Below are 21,516 nucleotides of genomic sequence, written 5' to 3'. Positions count from 1 at the left end.
GCACGGCACGCTCGGCAGCTCCATCCACCCTGCCATCCTTATAAAGATGGGAGCTCTGAGCTTCCTGGACTGAAATCCATCATGATCACTGAGCTAAGAGTCAGGAAACAGGCACTGGCATGCACTGACGCCGAGAGGACAACCATCCAGCCCCTTGTGGGACAGAACTGGACAATAATTCCTGGAATCATGCCTCGGCTGCCCCTGCCCAGCAACTCCACATCTAGGAGTTTACCCTGCAGAGGCAGGCCTGGGCGCTAAATAATACATGCACAAGGTCAGGTGCTGCAGCATCGTTTTTGAGAGCAGGAGGTCAGGTGCTGCGGCATTGTTTTTGAGAGCTGTGTTTTGGAAACAGCCTTGGTCTCCATGGGAAGAATATTGGTGGGATAAGTGTCATAGAGTCACCAGGCTGAAGTGTGCAATGTGTGCACGGTGTGCAGGAGGCCTGGTCCATCCCCAGCACCCAAATAAACAAATACAATCAAGTTGAGTAATTTTTTTAAACAATACCTTTATTTTATTTATTTATTTTTACATGGTGCTGAGGATCAAATCCAGGGCCTCGCATGTGTTAGACGCGCGCTCGACCACTGAGCCACAATCCCAGCTCCAAGTTGAGTGATTTTTAAACATAGTACTCTATAACCTTTTTGAAATCTATTCTAGAACTGAAAAAGAAGGAGGAGAAGGAGGAGGAGGAGGAGGAAGAAGAAGAAGGGAAATCTTCAACTTCTCTTTGTAGATATGGTGAGATGAATTTGTCCCCTGAAAAGATATGTTCCAGTCCTCACCCTGGTACCTCTGAGTGTAATTGATTTGGAAGTAGGGTCTTTGCCAATATGATCAAGTTAAGATGAGGTCATACTGATTCCAGCTGATGGTATTCTTATAAGAAGAGGGGAACTGGGAAAGAGTTCCATGAAGACCTTGTCATGGATTAGAATGATGCATCTGGCAAAGCCAAGGAGTGCGTCACAGGGGCCATTGGAAGCCAGGAGAGAGGTAGGGAGCAGACTCTCCCCATGGCCTTCCCAGAGAACGTGGCCTGCCAATGCCTTTTTTGAACTCCTGGTCTCCAGAACCATGAGATCTTTGTTACAGAAGCCCTAAGAGACTAATACAATACATTTGCTATTGGTTATGGATCAGGTAATTTTGAAATTCTTCTGTAGTTGTAAAATAGAGCAATATTCTATGATACATTGATGTTGAGAATCAGAGTCCTTAGTATTAGAAAGGCAAGATGTAAATATGGAACAGGTAGAATTAAGAAGGAAGGAATACTGTGCACTGTACATGGACACACACACACACACACACACACACACACACACACACACACTATTTCCTAGGTCTGTGTACTACATTGTCCCAGAAGAATTGACCTACCAGTGGTAATGAGCACACCCAGAACTCAGATCTTGGTTTCTAAATACCATTCTCCACCAAAAAGAATGAGGGGTCCTTGGGAAAATGTCTGATTCTATATTTAGGATTCAGAAAGTGGAAGAAAGTAAATGAAGTACCTTGCTCGGTCGGAAAGGAAGTGCTCAATTAAAGTCAGGAAGAACTACATCAAAGAGACGTCATTGTCAGCTTGTAGGGACTCCCCTGGCCACATTTGTGGCCATGTGTTAGAAGGAATATAACAGTGATGAATTAAAATGCATTGAATTATAAAAACCCAGCAACCATGAGTCCATACTGATGGATTCAAATAATAACAACAACAACAAAAAAAAAAAAAACAGGTAACAAAGGAGTTTTTTTTCCCCTCAAAAGAAAATTAACTAAAGAAATTAGAAAGAATGCCCAACATCACCGTGTACAGTTCCCAATATAATTGTTGATGCAGGAAGGATCACTATCTGATGTTAAAAGTCATTACACAAAAGTTCAACAGGGAAGAGGATATTTACATGGTACAGATAACTCATTTGCTGCAAGAGGAAAAACTGTACCTTTACTGCAGAGCAATCTAGCCACTTCCAAATTAACCAAATTATCAAATTTTAAAAAAAGGGAATTGTGGGCGAAGCTGACATCAGTGTCCTGTCCGGAGTGCAGTTTGGAATGTATGACACTTGGATGTATTTTTGTTAAAAATGTTCGACTTGAATCTAATCAAGCAATAAAAACTCTCAGTTTAAAGGCTGCACAGTGAGTAAAGGAACAAGTTGAACAGTGCACGAGAAAGTACTGAGACCAATCCATCACGGGGCCATTGCACAAGGCCATAAACCTAGATTTCCCAAAAGTCAGGCATGGAAAAAAATGGGGGGCTCCTTTTCAAAGTCAGGAATCTAAGGACATCAAACCATCAAATGCAGTGACTGAGGCCTGATTGGACCTTGATTACAAAGCCCAGCTCTAAAGACGTTTTGAGGAACATTGGGAGCTTTTGAATGTAGGTATCAGATCTTTTGTGGCTCTATCATGGATGACTGTTGCTTTTCTTAGGTGGGAGGTGGCACTGTGATTGTGTTGAGGGACATTCTTTTTTTTTAATGATCCTATCACCACTGTTTGTCCCTTTTTTTTTTTTTTGGTACCAGCTATTGAACCCAGGGGCACTTAGCCACTAAGCTACATCCCCAGGACTTTATTATATTTAGAGACAGGGTCTCAATAAATTGCTTAAGGCCTCTCTCAGTTACAGGCTGGCTTTGAACTCACAATCCCCTTTCCTCAGCCTCCCAAGCTGCTGGATTATAGATGTGCACCACCATGCCCGGCCAGGACATTCTTATTCTCAGCTGCATGCTAAGTATTTGGGACTGAATTACCTTGTCTGTGATTTACTTTCATACAATTTAGGTAAAATGGAGGAAGGAGAAAGAGAAAAGAGAATCCAAATATGCAAGGGATTAATAAATTTTTTGAATCTAAATTGAGGGTATATGAAAGTTCATTGCACTGTCTTTCAATTACTCTCTATGCTTAATTTTTTTTTCTGAAACATTGGTGAAAGGCTGGGTACATAGCTCAGTGGTAGAGCACTTGACCATCATGTGCAAGGCCATGGGTTCCATCCCCCACCTCAGCAAAACACAAACACGCGCATATACACATTTGCCCACACGAGTTACAGAGGAGGCGAATAAAATAGAGAAGTAGCACATTTGACTTAAAAGAAGTATTAAAAATCAAGTCTAAGTGCAGAGGGCTGTAAAATACTGAGGATGGATGGCACGGAGGCTGAGGGAAGGAAGAAGTTTGCCAGTCCCATTGCCAAGCTGGGGCTTTGGGTGCTGGGACCTGCTGGTGTGGAGCCCCACAGAGGCATGGCTTTCCTCCCTTTTATTCACTACTCAATCCCCAGGACCAGAACAAAGAACCAGGATCACAGTAGGTGCTCAGTAAGCATTTCTCAGCCTTGGGAAAATGGAGGAGAGCTCAGTGACAAACCTCATTGTCTGGTTTCTATTTCTCAGAGTAGATTTTTGATGAAGAACAGCGACTCTCTGATTCCTCTTCACCCACATCATGAGGTTACAGAAGGTCAAGCCTCTGTACCTATCAGGGTCTTCCCCTGCACCCTTTCCGGTACTCAGTATTAGAATTTCTTTTTAAAGTGCCAATTTGATAGCTGAAAAATGATATCTTCTTTTACTTTGCATTTTTCTTTACAAGTGAAGTTGATTTTTTCTATACACTTGTGAATAATCTATTCACATTTCTTACTGGTTTCAATTGTAGGATGATTGTTTTCCCAACTGACTTGTAAATACAGTGAGCTGTGCTGTTTGTGTGAATGTTTTTTACGTGTGCAGATACACATTGAACATGGCCCACTTCCTAGGGAAGGAAACGATTTCTGAGGGATGTATGAGTCTAAGAATCCATGAAGGCCGATGGTCAGCTCTTCAGTAGCCACCGGCTCTCGAAAATCCCATCCCAATCTCCCCTGAGTCTGGAGCAAGGTGCTGGTAACTCTCCATCTGCCCCAAGATGAGGTGGAGGCAGAGGGAGCCTCTCGGGTCTTCTCGCCCAACCCTTGCTGGCATGACAGCAGAATTCCAGTTTTCCAGAAAAGCCAACCAAGGGGCAAATCCTCACTGGAGATGGGACACATGCATTGGGTCACCTGAGTGGGGTGGTGTAGGGGAGGCTCCTGGGTTCTGAACAGCCGCTGGGAATGCGTATCACTTGTGGGAGGTCCTGTCACCACTGTCTGTCTCTTACCCCAGCCAGAGACAATTTGATCTATAACTGTCACCATCAAAACCAGACTCACCTGGTCTGTCAGTTCAGACTACTTCTTGCTAACATGAGAGGCCAGCCCCAGCCGTATGGCTGGCCCTGTGCACCCCGGGACTGCCATACAGAAAGGCAGAGCTGCAGACAGCAGGTGCTGGTCATCTGACACAGGCATGTTCTCAGAAGACAGTTCTCTTTGGGGGCACATCATCTTATCTTTATATTCTCTTAAAAAAATTCTTATAGTCTTTCACATCATAGAGGCCTAGTAAATAGTTTTTGAAAAATGAATGGAAAGATGACATATTTAAAGTTGTAAACTTCTATTTTCTTTGTTTAAAAACGATCATCACTAACTTTGGGAATAGAAGTATTTCTTTAAGAATCTGGAAATCTTTAAGGGAAATTTTGGTAAGACACCCCTTTTCTTGTTTCTGGGAGCCTGGATTTTAACCCTGGTCAGGTGCCCTTGAGAGTCAGTGCAGTGATTCTTGAAGGAAGAGCTGGAAGGAGAACTAGGGAGGGAGCTGGGAAGCAGGGTGGGGGAGGAGAAGGCCCAGCCGCACCTCACTGTTTCAGTCAGGAAGCTGGGATTTGCTACTGTGGCAATAGCCCATAGCTGCCTCAGACCATGAACAGTGCAGGGAGTAGAGGGCAGGTCACCTCCCTGTTATGGGGACAGGGGAATTGTAGAAGTCAGGGGGACTTGGCGCCAGCATTCTGCCTAGCATGGGATGTGTGAAGGTGGAATTACCTTCTATCCCTAGTTTCTAGACTCTTCCCAATGAATTGGTTATCTATGGCTGTTGGCTGTGTAATAAGCATCCCCAAGACTTTGCGGCTTACAGTGACATTGATTCTGTCCCCTAGCTCCTAGGGGTCAGGGAACCTGTGGTTCTCACTCCTCCCTGAGACTGTGGTGAAGCTGCTGGCCCCTCTTCCAAGCTTATGCATCTGCTTGGAAACCTTGATTCTTCCCCATGCAGGTCTTTCCCTGGGCTCCCGAGTGTCCCCATGACATGGAAAGATACAGAAGCTGCCAGAGTGGGTGATCGGACACAAGTTGATGCTACACCTGAAGGAAGGTGTGAATCCTGGGCTGAGGGGCCATCAGAGGCCAACTTGGAGGTGAGCCAGGAAAGTGACAAAGACAACCATTACCACTGTCCCATTTTATGTTGGCACTCACCAAGTGGATCCCAAAGTGGACAGATATTGAGACTTTTCTGACAAAGCCACTGTCCCTTTAAACCTCTCCAAGGGGTGTTGCGCTGCTTGCAGAAGACAGGCTTCAACCTAGGTGCGTCCTGTGGTCCTTTTTAGACATAATAGACTCTTCTGTTTGACAGCCAGCCTGGAGCCCCATCTCATTTATTCTTCTCACACACAATTTGTAGCTGCCTGCAGTTAAAGGCAGCACCACCTTCTTGGCACACACATGACTTTGCAGCCCGAGAAGACCTGGATCCTGGCATCGTAATTAAACTTGGTCAAATAGAGCTGCTATTCTTCTACTCCACAAGTCAGGATCTTAATTCAGAGGTTTTAGAGCTGCATGATTGGCATGTCAGGTTCAGGGCCAACAGCGCCAATTAAGCATGTCAGAGAGAGGAGGAAGTGAGGAGGCTCACGTGCCCTCTCAGGGTAGCACGTGCTGGCTGCTCTTGGAACCACCAGGGTGCTGAGGGCCACATCTTCCCTCCAGCACACACCCCCTCTCCATTCCCCAGTTCCTTGTTTAAGGGTGAAACAAGTCATTTCCCACGGGTTGTTCTGCATGAAGAATGACGTGCTCAGCGATGCTGCTGTAGTCACCATGGCAGGGCATCTGGAGTGGCCGTGTTTTGTGGCACAGCTTCACCCAGGCCATGGTGTGATGTTAAGGTGCAGCTCAGTGGAGACGTTCTTCCAGAGCTCAAGAGTAGAGGGCAGACACAGATGCGAAGTCCCAGCACCCAGCCTCAGACAGCGTGGCGTGGTGCAGTCTGAAGCCAGATTCTCCAAAGGACAGATGGGCTGGGGGCCTTCAAGTGGCCTTAGCAGGGCTCTGTTGGAGGCAGAGTGCTGGGGTTGGAGCCTCAGGCAGAGCCAGCACTCTGCCTGGTGGTTAAGGTGGATCTTCAGAAATAAAGACAGACTGCGGCCACTGAGATTGGGAAATGTATGCATGAACTCCCAGGATGGGACCTCAGAACCATGTTCTAGTGAGGGAGTGAAGGAGAGCAGGCTGTCCAGCTCCAGTGGACACTACTTACTGAGCCCCTGTCTGTGTTAGAACTCCTCAGCCTACTGACCATACGCTCTTCACTGGCTCCTTGTGGCAATCTGGTAGAATGTAATTTCCATTGTTTTTTAATTGAACCCAGGAGTGCTCCCCCACCAAGCCACAATCCCCAGCCTTTTTTATATTTTATTTAGAAATAGGATCTCACTGAGTTGCTTAGGGCATCACTAAGGCTTTGAACTCAAAATCCTCCTGTCTCAGCCTCCCCAACTGCTGGGATTACAGATTTGCGCCACCGCGCTCAGCCTAAGAACACCTTGGACCAACCACATTCACTTTATTTTCTTGAACTCTGCTCTTCCCATCCCCTGAGAACATAAGCCCCAGGATTCCCATAGCTGATCTCCAGGAGTAACACATCCCCTTGGATAGAGATACTGTTTCCTCTTTTGGTGACAGCTACGCTTACTAATCTTGCTTCGATTTGCCTCACGTCATTCTCTACTTGGAAATGCTGATATTCACCACACAAAATTTGGGGGTCCCTATTTCCTGACTCTGCCATCTTATTGCTGCTGGAAAATCTTGGGAATGTGATCAATTGTTTTGATCAATATACACTTAAAAAGTGATTGGTGTGCTGCCTCTTTCTTTCTTTTTCTTTTCTTTTTTTGGTACTGGGGATTGAACTCAGGGGCACTCAACCACTGAGCCACATCCCCAGCCCTATTTTGAATTTTATTTAGAGATGGGTCTCACTGAGTTGCTTAGTGCCTCGCTTTTGCTGAGGCTGTCTTTGAACTCCCAATCCTCCTGCCTCAACCTCTGGAGCCTCTGGGATTATAAGCATGCGCCACTGCACCTGGCAGTGTAGTGCCTCTTGATGTTGTCCAGATAGCTTTGAAACAGCTATTCCTACACAACCAACTTGCTAGATCAACCCAGGGGATGATTGACATGCATTCTTTTAAAAAAAAGGTATGAAATACATTTTTGCTGACATTGACATCTGCATCTTCATAAAGCTTAGGAAGTGGAACTACAGTCCTCAGTGTCCCCATTGCTTGCCCAGGGCATCTGTCCGGGGCCAGGATCTCCTCCTGAAATCATCCCAGGCTCCAGGACACATGCAGATCCCTCCGTGGGGCATGATGAGGCGGTTGGGGCCTGGAAATACTCCAAGCAGGTGTGCATCAGAGCTGCACCGCTAAGGCCCAACTGTGGCTCCTGGAACTTGGCTTTGTGGCCTGGGGGCTTCCTGGGAGGTTACCTGGGAAGTGGCGGCTGTCACCCTCAGTCACCAAATAAGGAATCTTCCAATAGGAGCCAGCAGTCAGAACAGTGGAGGTGCTCAGTAAATATCTGTCATTTGAGTGAACACACAAACAGATAGATGCCTCAAGTCAGAGGAGTGAAGCATCTGCCCCCCAAAACGCTCTTCTTTCCAGCAGCCGACTGCAAGGCTATCCTCCTTCCTTTGAGGGATGGATAAAGCACAGACCGTCCCAGAAGCACGTTCATCTGTGGTCAGGGCTGTACCAGGCAACTCAGGCTGTGCACTGGCCACTGTGGGAACACCTACTGCACAGAGTAGTGTCAATGGAACCCTCAGGAGCTGGGCCCTGGCATCCCAACCTCAACCTCAAGGTGAGGGCTTTCTTCTGTAACCTGGACTGGGAGGTTGCAGCAGGCCATTCATTTGTTCATTCATTCATCAGCGGCCTTGGGCTAGGACATCTGAGGGAGGTTAATGAGGATTAGAGGAGGTCATGAGATCATGAGGGTGGGGTCTAGTGACTTCACAAGAAGAGGAAGAGAGGCCTGAGCTGGCAGCCTTGGTCTACATCACCACGTCTCACGTGATGTCCTGTTTTATGTCACCATGCAGCAAGAAGGCCTTCACCAGATGTGGTGCCACACGTCCAGGTTTCCAAGCCTCTAGAACTTTGAGAGATAAATTTGTTTTCTTTTTAAATTACCCACTCTAGGCATTTTGTTATAGCAACAGCAAGTAGACCAACACACTGTATGAATAGGACCTCAGCCCAGTCCACTGAACCACACTGTTCTCTTGCCTGTACCAGGACCTGCCCCCCAAGACCTGGCGGAGGCTCTTAAGGGCAGGGCAGGGCAGGTGGGGTTTCAAAGCTGAAAGAAGAAGGCCCACAGTGCACAACCTCCACCCTCCACGCCCTCCCCAGAGCCAGCCCATTAGAGGAAAATTTCAGATTAAGACTTCAAAAAAATTAGAAAAAGATAAGACCAACATGATACAGGCTGTGACTAATAGAAGGAACTTAGTATAATTAACATTATGCATAAAATATTAGTTTAAGAAAAATAGTTAAATTGGTTTAAGTGAACCAAAATTAGGTTACTGAAAAGTTAGTTATCATCAGTCAAGTAAGCAAAATAAAAGAGCATATAAAGGTTTGTAGTTAAAAAGAAATAAGAAATCAAATAAGTAACCCTCTCCAAAAAAAAAAAAAAAAAAAAAAAAACTTAGGAATTTAAATAATAAGATAGCAGCAAAGTAAGAGGGGGGAAGAATTTGGCATTGAAGGAAAGGATCTGAACTTCGATAATGGTAACTATAAGCTAAAACCCAAAGGGGACATAGAAAGGCGATTACAATGGGGAAAATGAAGGAGGGCCTTCAGGGTGGAGTGAGGAGGCTGAAGATTAAAGACTGACAGGTAAAGTGGGCGCGAGGAAGCAGGAGAGGGCAAAGGGATCCTGGACGGGCGAAGTGGCGAGAGGGAAGAGGCCTGTGGCCCAGAGCACGAAAGATGTTACCGCCAGTGGACAAATCTGCAGGCCTAGCCTGGCACCGCCCCCTGCGCCGTCACTATTATTATTGTAAATGACAAGGAATGAGCACGTCCACGAGGCTATCCCCTAGACCCCTTCCGTCCCATGCCTCGCAAGCTTCCTGAGCCTCTCTCTGGTCCCCTGTGGGCTTGGGCCTGTGGCCAGCAGGGCAGTGCCTGGGTGAGGGCAGGTGTCACTCAAGGGTCACTCCTGAGAGGGCCCTTCCCCTGCATCCCACATCCATGAGGCCTTGTGGGGAGGTGGGGAAGGCACCCCTTCAGTTTCCAGAAGGGAAAAAAGCTCAGAACTGCTGAAAATAAGATACAGCTGTCAAAAGTATATGAAATTAGCTGCATAAACTGTGAAACATAAGTCACAGTTATATTTGTTCTGAGACAGGGTAAAAATAGGAACAAATTCAGAGATGGAAGATCCCAGCCTCCCTTCAGTCACTGTGTCCAAGGGGCCTGAGATTCTTCCAACCAGCCAGCGCCTTTGCTTACAGTCCACGAGCTTGGTGGTGGTGGGACCTGTGTGGGGACCTCAGGTAGCACCTGGGTGGAGGCATGCCAGGAGAAAGTCACTTCCTGTGGCTCCCTTAGTGCCTTTGCTGGGAGGCATTTGGTCTCCTAACTGCACAGAGGAGGTAAAAGGAAAGTTTTTCTCTAACAGGCAGCAAGGCAGGTGAGCCCTGAGTCAGGGGAGCTACATTCCTGCAGGAGCAGTCACCTGTCTTGGTGACACTTTGACCTGGCTTTGTAAGAGCCTTGTTCCCCACAGTCCTGGATCATTTCTGGACCAGTCTGCATAGCTGTGTCTTCAAGAGATTAAAGGTCACAATCTGCTCAGGAGTCTGCATGTGTGCATGTGTCAATCATTTGCATGGGTGGAGCTCCTCTAGTGTGTCTCAGACACGTGCCAGGTGCCCAGGAGGGAGCAAAACCTGGTGTGGGCCTGCCCTTGAGGAGCCAGGAATCAATGCCCCTGGGGCTGCCACGGTCAACAGTAAGAGCTGATGATTTTGCCAATTTACTTAAGCCCCTGATATATATATATATATATATATATATATATATATATATATATATATATATATATATATATATATATATATATATAAAAGCTTTAGTGGGCAGGAGTGGAGCTCAGTGGTAGAGCACTTGTGCAAGGCTCAGCCTCAATTCCCAGCACCTCAAAAATAAAGTAAAATAATTAATCTTTTAAAAATAAACTCGATAACAATTAAACTTTTTATTGTGTAAAATTTTAAAAACATATACTCAAGTAGACAGAAAAGTATAATGATTTCCCCCAAAGACTCACCACCTAGCACCAACACTTCTCAACTCCTGGCCTTCACTTCCACTTCCACCCACTCCTTCCCTGGCTTGGATTATTTTGGAGCAAATGCCAGACATCATATCATTTCATCCAAAACATTCAAGATGTATCTCTAAGAGACAGGAAGAGTTACACGTAGCTAAAACCCCACTATGACACCACCAGGATGCCCAAGGAAATGAACAATTTCCTAACATCACCAAATTTCTAATCTGAGTTCAAACTTCCCCAATTTTCTTTTAATCTCCCCCCGCAGGTCACAGGTCATTTATTTGTAAAAACGGTTCAAGTAAGATTTCCACCCTGTAATGACTCCATCTTTCTTTAGTGTCTTCTAACGGCTTCCTCCCACTCTTGTTTATTTTTTCTTTGCAGTTTGATGAGAAATTGGGGCGCAACCCCCCTATTTGGATCACGTTGTGTGGGGTCTTGATCCATTGCTCTCTCTCCTGTAAACTGACAGCTAGAGCTACAGACTGGCCAGCATCAGGCTGCAGTTCCTCAGCTCCTCTCTTGCCCTGAAACCTTGTAAATGAACTAACCCCTGAAACAGCAGCCCCTGACTACTTCAGTATTGGTCTGCGATATTTACAGATTCTCACAGCAGGACTCTCAGAATTAACAACCCAAACAAATGCTGACAAACCTATGGCCAGCTGCCCCAGGGTAACTGCATAGGCCACTTCCATGTTTTCCTGAAACACATGCCATGGCCAGCATGGACACTGGTCCCTTCCCAACATCAGCAAAGACTCACAGTACCATGCATGAGTCTTAGCGACATTAAAGGAGCTTATGGCATTTTTTGAGATGGATTCAGGGACAGTAGTCACAGTATTTGATAACCAGGGAGTATGGCTCAACCATTTAGAGCAGAGCTGTGGCAACCTAGGGCTGCCCCTGCGGCCCCACAGAGTACAGCCCTGGTGCGACACTGACTTCAGTGCTGAGGATCCTTGGAGTGATGGACAGCTCCGCAGCTCCCCTGGGTGCTGCCGGGGAAAGGAAAGCTGATGCTCACTCAGCTGATGCAGGAAATTTGCCCACATGAAGTTTTCTGATCCAACTTAGTTGTATATACTAAATATCAGGTTATGAAAGCACATGCTATTTTACTATGTATGTAATATATATAAATACATAAATAGTGAGCATTATATATATTCAAATAAATTTGGTGTCTTCATGGCATGCGATGATTTTGGGGGTTAGAACCCTGATTCATGACATTGCACTTACGTAAATAAAGATCCAACTTATGACATCTTGACTTGGCTGAGGGTCTCTGAGGAATCAGGCCAGCGCTGGGCTGGGGGTGAGGGAAACCTATGCCTCTGGCCTTTGCCCTCTGCAGCCAGGTTAACAGGGACAGCCTCCTTCTCACAACCAAGATCACCTGGCCATGTCCCCATTGGCAGCCTGGGCATGGGAGACCCCGGGGAGTGGAGGCAGGAGTCTCTGTGTTTATGGTCTAGCTGTCTCATTAGCCGTACAACCTCTGGCCAGGCACTGAATTTTCTTTTCTGTGAACTGTGAATAATGAGAATGCGTATAACAGGGCTCAACAAATGTCAGTCCCCATCTCCCCCAGCACTTCTCTTCCCCCATAATCCTCTGTATCGAGCATCTTTCTACCGCCACTGTGCCTCTCTCCTGCCACCCTGTCCTGTGGCACCGTGACTCTCACTGCTTGATGGTGTGTGGAAGAGGACTTGCAGAATGCCCCTGGGTGAGCTGTGGAGAATTTCAGAACCTCTGAAAAGAGGCACTGACTACCCGCCTTATATCAGCACCACCCAAGCTCCTAACCCTCTAGGGGACAGGTTTCTACACCCACCTTGGTCTCGAAGACCCCAATCCTTCTCTATAGCCCCACTCCCCATTCATTATCTCTGCTGCTACTTCTCCCCTCGCCCAGGTACCCTTGGCATTGTCACGTGTGAGACCAGACTCTACATAATGCCCTGTCTCTTTGATTCTCCCACAGCTCCCTCTGATGAAGGGGGACTGGCCCTTTAATCCTGCCCTGGTCCTTTCAGCTAATTGTTCTAGAGATATACATCTGACTCAAGGATGGCCAACCAATTCTGTTGCTTAGAAATTCTTTTTCTCTAAGACAAATGAAAAGAAGCTCCCAGACTTTGGGGAGATGTGTTGAAGGGTCCTACTGGCAAAGGCTGCCATTTAGGTCATGCGCAGGATGACAGGAAAAATAAGATGGTCTGAGAAATATGTAGGAGAACAGAACTGGACACAGAGAAGCAAGGAGCCATGGGCCTGTGACCCTGGAGAACAGGGTAACGTGGACCTGGTTTCAACGCCTTTCCCATTCCTATGAAGAGGGGCTTTCTCTTGTACTTGGACTCTCTGAGACTACAGCACTCTTACAATTACCTCTTTCACTTGAAAAAGATGAGTAGGCTTCAGATGTTCCCAACCAAAGTGACCTTGACCAGGGAGTAACACCAGGATATCTGCTGTCACCACTTCTATTCAGCATTGTAAAGGAAGTCCTTATTTGAGCAATATGGCAGGAAAAACAAACAGAAGGTATGAAGACTGGAAAGAAAGAGTGAAATTGTATTCCCAGATGGCATGACTGTGTGCACAGAAAATCCAAAGGGATGTACCAGGAGAAGTAATTACCAAGTTCATCATGACCACAGGTTACCAGGTGAATGTGGAAAAATTGATTGTATTTTTACATACTACAGATGTATTTTGCTCAAAAGCAATTTACAAGTGAAATCACAAACACTGGCTTTTAAAATAGGATCAAAAAGCATAAACTACCTGGGAACAAATTTAATTAGAATATACATAAAGCTTCTAAGCTATGAATCATTGCTGGATTAATTTTTAAAATAAGCAAATAAATGGAAAGCTAAGATGTGTTTGTAGATTAAATGATTTTAAATGCCAGAATTTAAGTGTAAAGGATCCCCAAATTTATCTATGAGAACAATGCAATTTCAACTGAAATTTTAGCAGATATTGTGGGGGGGTAGAATTGACACTGCAATTCTAAAATGTATATGGAAATATGAAAGACTTAAAATAGTCAAAACTATCTTTAAAAAGAACAAAGTAGGAGGACTTATACTACCAGACTTCAAGACTTTGCAAAAAAGCTTCAGAATTTAAGACACTCTGGTATTTGCATAAGGATAGATAATTAGATCAGTGAAACAGAATTCAAGTCCAGAAATAGACCCACATATCTACAGGGAACTTGTTAAAAAGGCATCAGTGTGATTCATTGAGGGGGACAGAGACCGTTTTACTAGGTGGTTCTGGAGCCACAGGACCTCCCCATGGACTACAGGGACATGAATGTGAGAGCTGAACACATAAATTACTGTGCAAAAACACAGAATAGCTTTATGTCTTTGATGTGGTCAAATATTTCCTAGATAACATATAAAATGATAAACAATAAAAAGGATTGCAAAGTTAGTCTTTCTCAAAATCAAAGTTTTCTGCTCATTACAAAAGAAGCTATAGACTGGTAGGAAATATATTTGGACTATTTGACCAAGGACTTTTATTTGATAAATAAAAAACTATAAATTAAAGATAAGGAATGAATAATCAGCAAATAAACAGGCACTACACAAAAGAAGACCCATGGAAGGCCAATGAAGAGGTGCTCAACATGGTGGTCACCAGGGAAACTGGAACAACAGGGAGAAACCACAATGTACTAGAAAGGTACAATTACAAAGACTGGCAGTTCCAAGTGTGGCAGAGGATACAGAGTAACCATCTTTGATTCCTTGCTGGTGAGTGGGTAACAGAGTACAAGCACATAGCACATTTGGTAATTATTTTGCTATTTCTCATAAAGTTAAGTGTACACCTACCCTAAGACCCAGCAATTGGACTCCTGGATATGTATTCCAGAAAAATGAAGGTGTATGTCCACAAAAAGACTCTTCTAGGGATGTTACAGCAATTTGGGAGGCTGAAGCAGGAGGATTATGAGTTCAAAGCCAGCCTTAGCAACTTACTGAGGCCCTAGGTAACTTAGTGAGACCCTGTCTCAAAACATAAAAAGGGTTGGGGATGTGGCTCAGTGATCAAGCACCCCTGAGTTCAGTCCCCAGCACCCAAAACAAAACAAAAACAAAAAAAAAGGATGGGTGGATAAATAAATTGTGGTTTTTCTTCTTAGCAATAAATGAGAAAATCTCATCCACATGGATCTAAAAAATATTATGTTGAGCAAAATTAATTGGGCACCACGGGTATACACTGTGTGATCCCATTTGCGTGAAGTTTAAGAACCAATGAAACTAACATCATAGTGTTGGAAGGCAGAAGATGATCACATATGAGAGCCTGAAGGGCCTCCTGGGGCAATGGGCATGTGCTGTACTTTGTCTGGTTGATGGTCAAGGGGAATATATTTATGTTTTATTTTCAACAAGGTGTATCCATGCAAGCTCTAGACTCAAGATCTACACATTTAGTGTGACATAAAATGACTTTGATGAGTAGTTAAAATGGGATTTATGAAGACACTAACTATAGAGACAATTACAACAAGACAGAGAGGTAAAACGTTGGGGTTCTTCTTGAGATAAGGGCTCTGGCACCCTTCACACTCACTGGTGTTGTGCCAGGTGGGGTTTTGCTGGTGGTGCTGATGGTATTTTTTGGTCTGTTAAATTTAGAACATGAAACCTCCATTTATAAGCACAAATCAAGCAGAAAGACTGCCATGGTTTGGGGAGGTGTCCTCCAAAGGCCCATGTATTAAAGGCGTGGTCCCCAGCCAGTGGCACCTTTGGGAGACGGTGGAACATTCAGGGAAAGGGGTCTAGTGGTCTCCTGGTCATATGGGGGTGTGCCCTGGAAGGAGGTACAGGACCCTGGCCCCTTCCCTTCCTTTATCTTTCTGGCCATTTTTTTTCTTCCATTTCTCAATATGCATAATATCTAAAATTTCTCAATTTTGTGATGGAAGAGAAAAAAAGTCGTGTGTGTGTGTGTGTGTGTGTGTGTGTGTGTGTTTTCCCATACTGGGGATTGAACCATGTCTGCTCCTCAGACATGCAAAGCAAAAATTTTTTTTTGCTTGTACTCAGGGTTGGACCCAGGGGTGCTCTACCAGTGAGCTATACTCCCAACCCTTTTTATTTTGTATTTTGGGAGAGGGTCTTGCTAAGTTGCACAGGCTGGCCTTGAACTTTTGAACCTCCTTCCTCAGCTTCCCGAGGAGCTGGGATTATAGGTGGGCAGCATTGCTCCTGGTCCTTTTTATTTTTAAATAAGGAAATAGTGGAGGGGTGTGTGTGTGTGTGTGTGTGTGTGTGTGTGTGTGTTTAACATAAGCAATTGTGCTGTTAAAACACGACCCCCTCCCACCCCCGCCAGGCTCCGCACACTGATGCTTGACACATCTTTGCATGAGCAGGTCCTGCCAGCTCTTACCTTGTTTTCTGGACTCCTGGCCCCATCTGCATTGGTATTCTCCAGAGAGGCTTTCTGCTCTGGGGAAGATTCAAGGTCAGAGGCTCATTTATACATTTCCCATTTTCCTGTGAATCTGTGGTATTTAAGAAATGGAGCAAGTTAGAAAATATTTATCTCCCCCTTTTCAGGCAATTCTAAGACTAGGGCAGCAGTGACTGTCACCCTGGAAGGGGAGGTAAGGGCAGCGAGGAGGGTGGTTTCTCCTCTTACCCCCTGAAGGAAACTTGGAAATGTCTTAGAGGACAAAAACATCCAGAACCCCTGGGACTTTCATTTCCACTGAACTAAAATCCTCTACAACTTGTCATCTTTTCTCAACTGATTTTATGATGTCTGGTTCCTTTCAACATTAATAGTAAGTCCAGCTGGACCCATTAGGCAATGCTGGAGCATGTTTCTGAAGGGCATCCATTTAGCAGGGGAGTGTCCTGCATCTCCCAGACCTGAGTTCCACACTGTGGACCCAGAGCACGAGCCTTCTGGTTACATAGTGGACCAGAGCAGCCTCGGCTCATTTTGTCTTCTCCTAAAAGTTCCTCGTCCTGTGTCCTTTCTCATCAGAGAGAAGGAAAAGGATGTTTTCTCCTTGGATTTGGAGTCAGGCAATGCTGGGCCATCTTGTGGGGTTAACTCTATGGCAGAGAAATGAGGGATTCATTTTGACCATAAAGCCATGCATCTTATACCTCTGGGCTGGGCATCAGTGGTACCTGTGGAGGTGACAGGAGGTGAGGTATCCCCTGTCATGGTCAGCATTCCTGGATGGTCTTGAAGAGTCCTCAAATCTAAGGCTCTTCCCCAGTGATCCTGTCTCCACAATCATCTCAGACACAGCCCCACACCCACGTTTTCTCCCACTGTAGAAATCACCCTGCCCCCCCCCCCCGGCTCACCAGCTGCACATGCATTTCTGTCTGCTGGCTGGGCTGCATGCCCACTATGCCCCAGAGGATAGCCTCTAGCCACCAGTGATCATTGCATGCTTGAAACACGGCTGGTGTGGCTGAAGCAGCGCACGCTCCATTTTCTTCAACTTAGTTCAAATCAAAATGTAAAAACTGATACTTGATTCAGCGATTAGGAAACTTCTAAGGATATTTGGAACCATTTATAGATCTACTCTTCCGACTGTACAATTTATGAAATCTAAGTCCAGATCAAGTATTTCCAATGAAAAGTTGGCATATAAATTGAGAGGACTGGGATATAAAATATCCAAGAGATTTCAAAGACAATGTAAAAAAATGGCTGTAAAGTATCTCATTAGTTAACTTTACAATATGATGATAATATTTGGAATATATTAGGTTAAATTAAATGCATTGTTAAAATTAATTTTGCCTGCTTCTTCATAATCTTTGAATGAGGCCACTGGAAAAATTCAAGCAAGCCATGTGGCTTGCATTGGATTTCTGCTGCACAGTGTCCTTCTAGCCTGCTCCTCTGTCTGCACAGGTCTGCATCTGAACTGCATTGTGAGCCGAACCACTCACTAGCTGTGATTTGGGGCTGTTGCTGTTTTAATCTGTAAAGTGGGCTTGGTAAGCTTGCCCTTGGAATGTCTGTCTACACAGCCCTGGGAACCTACAAGTGCTTGACCCACTTATCTTCCACTGCCGTCTGGCCAGGTCCTTACTCATCCCTCAAGACTCTCCAAAACACCCTCCTCTTGGGGAAACCTTTCCAGACCCCACCAGAAAAGTCTCATTCTTCACCTTTTCCACCTTGGCATGTGGCTTGCAGGAAAGTGACATCATTATATCATGGGGTCCTGAAGGAAGAGACTCCAACTTTCTCTGTGTGTGAAGTATGTTGTAAACTTTCATTTATATAAATTTTCAAGCAAACAAAGTTGAGAGGGTGTGGAGAGGGTGTGTTCAGTCCCCATCGCCAGCCTCCATGACTAGAGTACTTCCGTAGTTGTGTAGCTCTCACTTCACTTAGTCCTGGACACAGGATTTTGTGAATGTTTCTGGGAGGTTCCAGCAAACACAAGTTCTACTGTCATTGAGCGTTAGGGCCATCTACCCCAACCCTCTTTACCTGGGCTGGCCCTGGGAGCTGCTTTAACAAACGGAACATACTGTAAGTGACCACGATGCTCTGATGAAAGCGCGAGGAGCCCTGCAGCTTCCTTGGCCTCTGAGGATCCTCTGCCGGGTGAAGAAGCCCGAGCCCTTGAGCTGGAGGAAGGGCTGGAGGAAGAGACACCAGGGTGGAGCTGAGGCCCTCCTTGAGCCATTTGCTAAACACAGAGAGCTGAGGATCCTTCCAGCCTTCCAGGCCCAAATGAGCCACTGGCTGACAGCAGAGGGCTGACCAATCCCAGAATCGAGAGAAATCACAGACGTTGTTTGCTTATGTCTCTGTCTGGGAGTAGTTTAACTCAAGGCAAAAGATACCTGATGTTCACTGAAGAATAGCTTTTATGGATGAGGTTATGGAGTCCCTGCACCTGAGCAGGGTTACTACCTCCAATGCACCATCTGGCAGCATCCACCATGCCTCAGGGGCCAGGAGACCATCTGCATGTGCAATCCCGCCCTGCCCACTCAGCCCTGGTGGCAGGTCACAAGGGAAGGGGTCTGCAGCTCTCACACACACATGGGTAAATGCTTCTGGGCTTTATTCTGCTCAACAAATAGGTTTGGGGCAGACAAAATGAGCCAGGAACTGGTTTAAGAGACTAAGGTGTCCTGGTGCTAAGATAGCCCAAAGGTTGAATCTCATTTGTTTTCAGGACAGCAGAAACTCTGATCCTCACAGTGACAGGGAGAAGCCAGGATAGAATGTGACCCCACTGAGGAATTCCTCAGTGGGCTCAGAATCCCCTCCTGGAAGGTACGTGCAGCTAGGAGGGTTGTTGAGTCATTTAAGTAAAAGTCAGCCTCACTGTATCATTGGGGTCAAGACTCTCATGACCAGCACACACCTTTATATGGGGGAATTCACATTGTGTAGATAATGGCTTCAAAATGGTCCACCTTATTAGACCTGCCCCTGGTGATTCACAGTGCCTTTTATTCTCTTTTCATTTCATGAGAATCTTCCATGCTAATCACTCTCCAGGGATGTGAAGGCGCAGCTGCGACCTCTGACCCTGACACTGACCTTCCAGGTGGCTGGAGTTCTGCTCAGGGGTGCCTCTGGCCTTGGTTTGGCTTCTTCGTCTCATGGTGCAGTTGAAGATAGAGTTTCTCTGCAGGGGAATATGGTGGCAGGGTTCTGTATCCTGGCTCTCCTGCTCAGTATAGGGCATTTCCTCTTTTTCTGGAAGCAGCTCAGGTCTCACTTTGACTGATTCCTTGTCATTCTTCCATGAATTACTCACTGATTTCCTCCAGGGTTTTTCCAAATCTTCTATTTCCTCAGTTTCCATGGTAATAGAGCTAATGGCTTCTCAGCAGAACGACTGGAGGTCACCAACCTCCCTAGACTTTGCAGGTTTTGAGGGCTTTAGAATAGAAAGAGAACAATTTTCAGTTAGTCATTGGGCTAAATATTCCATTCAGAGGATGGAATTACACTCCCATATGATTTGATGAAATTTGGAATAATCTGCACATCCTGCCAACCACATCTTTGTCAATGAAAATTACAGCTTAACCACTGTAATTTGGATACATTCATGTATCATTTTATAATTGAGGATTGTTTATACTATTTGTAGGATGCACTTTGGAGAAAATGCTTTAAGTGGTTTGTATAACTAACTTTCAAGTAAACATTTCCTAAATAATTCTAGAGAAAAAGAGCAGTAAAAAAAATGGGAGAGAACTTCAGGATAGCATCACAAAGAGACTTGCACATGCAAACACAGAGAGCCATGGCAAGATGGGAGAGAGGCGACGGCCAGGGTCAGGGGTCAGGACAGAGCCTTTAGAGATGAGCCCATGAGGACAAACCTCTTGTAATCAGCTGGTAGCCAAGTCCATGATAGAACCATGTATGAAAGCTGGGGGCACTGAGGGTCCCCACCCCGTGGTTGCCCCATGGCTGAGTTACACAATGTCTACCTCCCTTTGGGGTGACCATCTCCTTCCCACCCAACCCCTTTTTCCAGCCCAGCCCAGTGTCATCTTGCACCCTGATCAGGGCAGCGGGTCAATTAGGAGCTTCAGGGTCCCACCCAAGGCTCAGAATGTCTTTGTCTATTTTGGGTGAGGATCAGGGCTCTCTGGGTAGGGAGATTTGAGGACTCAGTGGGAATCAAGCCTGCTCTGGTTTCCAGAACCAACTACCTGTGATGCAGGTGCAGAAGGCTCACCTGGGGATAGCACGTGCTTCCCACATTCCTGTAGCCCTGGCCGTACTCTGTTAATGACTATAACTTTTACCTACCCTACATTTCTCAGACTAAACTTTCTGTAGTAAGGGTCAGCAGGTAAAAGCAGCAAAAATCCTGGATGGACAAGTTTAAATAATTCAGGAAGAGAGAGCTAGAAAGGAGTAAGATTCTGAAGTACACACACACACATACACACACACATACACACATACACACACATACACACACACACATACACATACACATACACACACATACACACACATACACACACACACACACACACATACACACACACACATACACACACACACACACACACACACACCCTTGGTACTGTCGGGGATCACTGGAGAAGTACCAAAATGGCGGGAGACGGCCTCCATGGTTGCCCTTAAACTAGAGATTGGGAGAAGAGCATGCCAGTCAAGGAGGTATGCGACATTGAGTCACACCTGAGAATGTCTGAAGCCTGGATGACAACAGCTATGACCTCTGTGGCCCAATTAAATGGGACAGAAGCCAGTCTGAGTAATAATCATCAAGCTCCACACTCATTAGCCCCTTCAGGGGAATGGGGCAACCTCAGGAGTGTTGGAAACGCAGTGTGAAGGATATCTTGAATTGACTGAGGTTTGGATTGCTATCGTTGACTGAGGTCAAATTTCTACCAAACAAAAGAATAGAACAAAAATAAAATAACATTGATTCCTAGCAGATGAAAGCAAGACACATCTCTTGAATAACTGGGTTTCATATTGATGCCAAGACCTTAGTATTTACTTAAGGTTGTAGCGGACTTTAAACACAGAGTAACTTTCAGTGTCCTTTCCTATACAAGAGCCAGTGGAAGCAAGCCAGACATTAGGGTTAGACACACCCAAGGTGAATCCTAAGAGTCCCACCCATGTATACAATGGAAATGGTGTTTAAGATTTAAATGCAGAATAGTCCAAATCTGGAGAGACATGAGCTCAATAAGTGTCTGTTCCTTCATTTCTTCAAAGACATTTTCTTAATTTAGAGGAAATACTTATACAAAAGCATAATCAGACAATGGTATAGTGGTCTAATCTTTTACAGCATGATTGTGTGGACTTCTGTTGCTGCTGAAATCTATGAGAAGATAATGTTCCACTAAGTGACAAATCCTGCCACCCCACCACATACA

General features: G+C 45.4%; 1 pseudogene; it reads right to left on the bottom strand.

Annotated features, from left to right (window-relative positions):
• LOC143640132 (ephexin-1-like) overlaps positions 1 to 19,436 on the bottom strand; it is a 61,576-nt pseudogene extending 42,140 nt beyond the window's left edge.
• Positions 19,437 to 21,516: the final 2,080 nt, after the last annotated feature.

The sequence above is a fragment of the Callospermophilus lateralis genome, unplaced genomic scaffold (assembly GCF_048772815.1).
Source record: "Callospermophilus lateralis isolate mCalLat2 unplaced genomic scaffold, mCalLat2.hap1 Scaffold_123, whole genome shotgun sequence".
Classification (NCBI taxonomy): domain Eukaryota; kingdom Metazoa; phylum Chordata; class Mammalia; order Rodentia; family Sciuridae; genus Callospermophilus; species Callospermophilus lateralis.
Note: the sequence above shows the minus strand (reverse complement) of the source record. Positions and strands in the feature narration are given on the sequence as shown.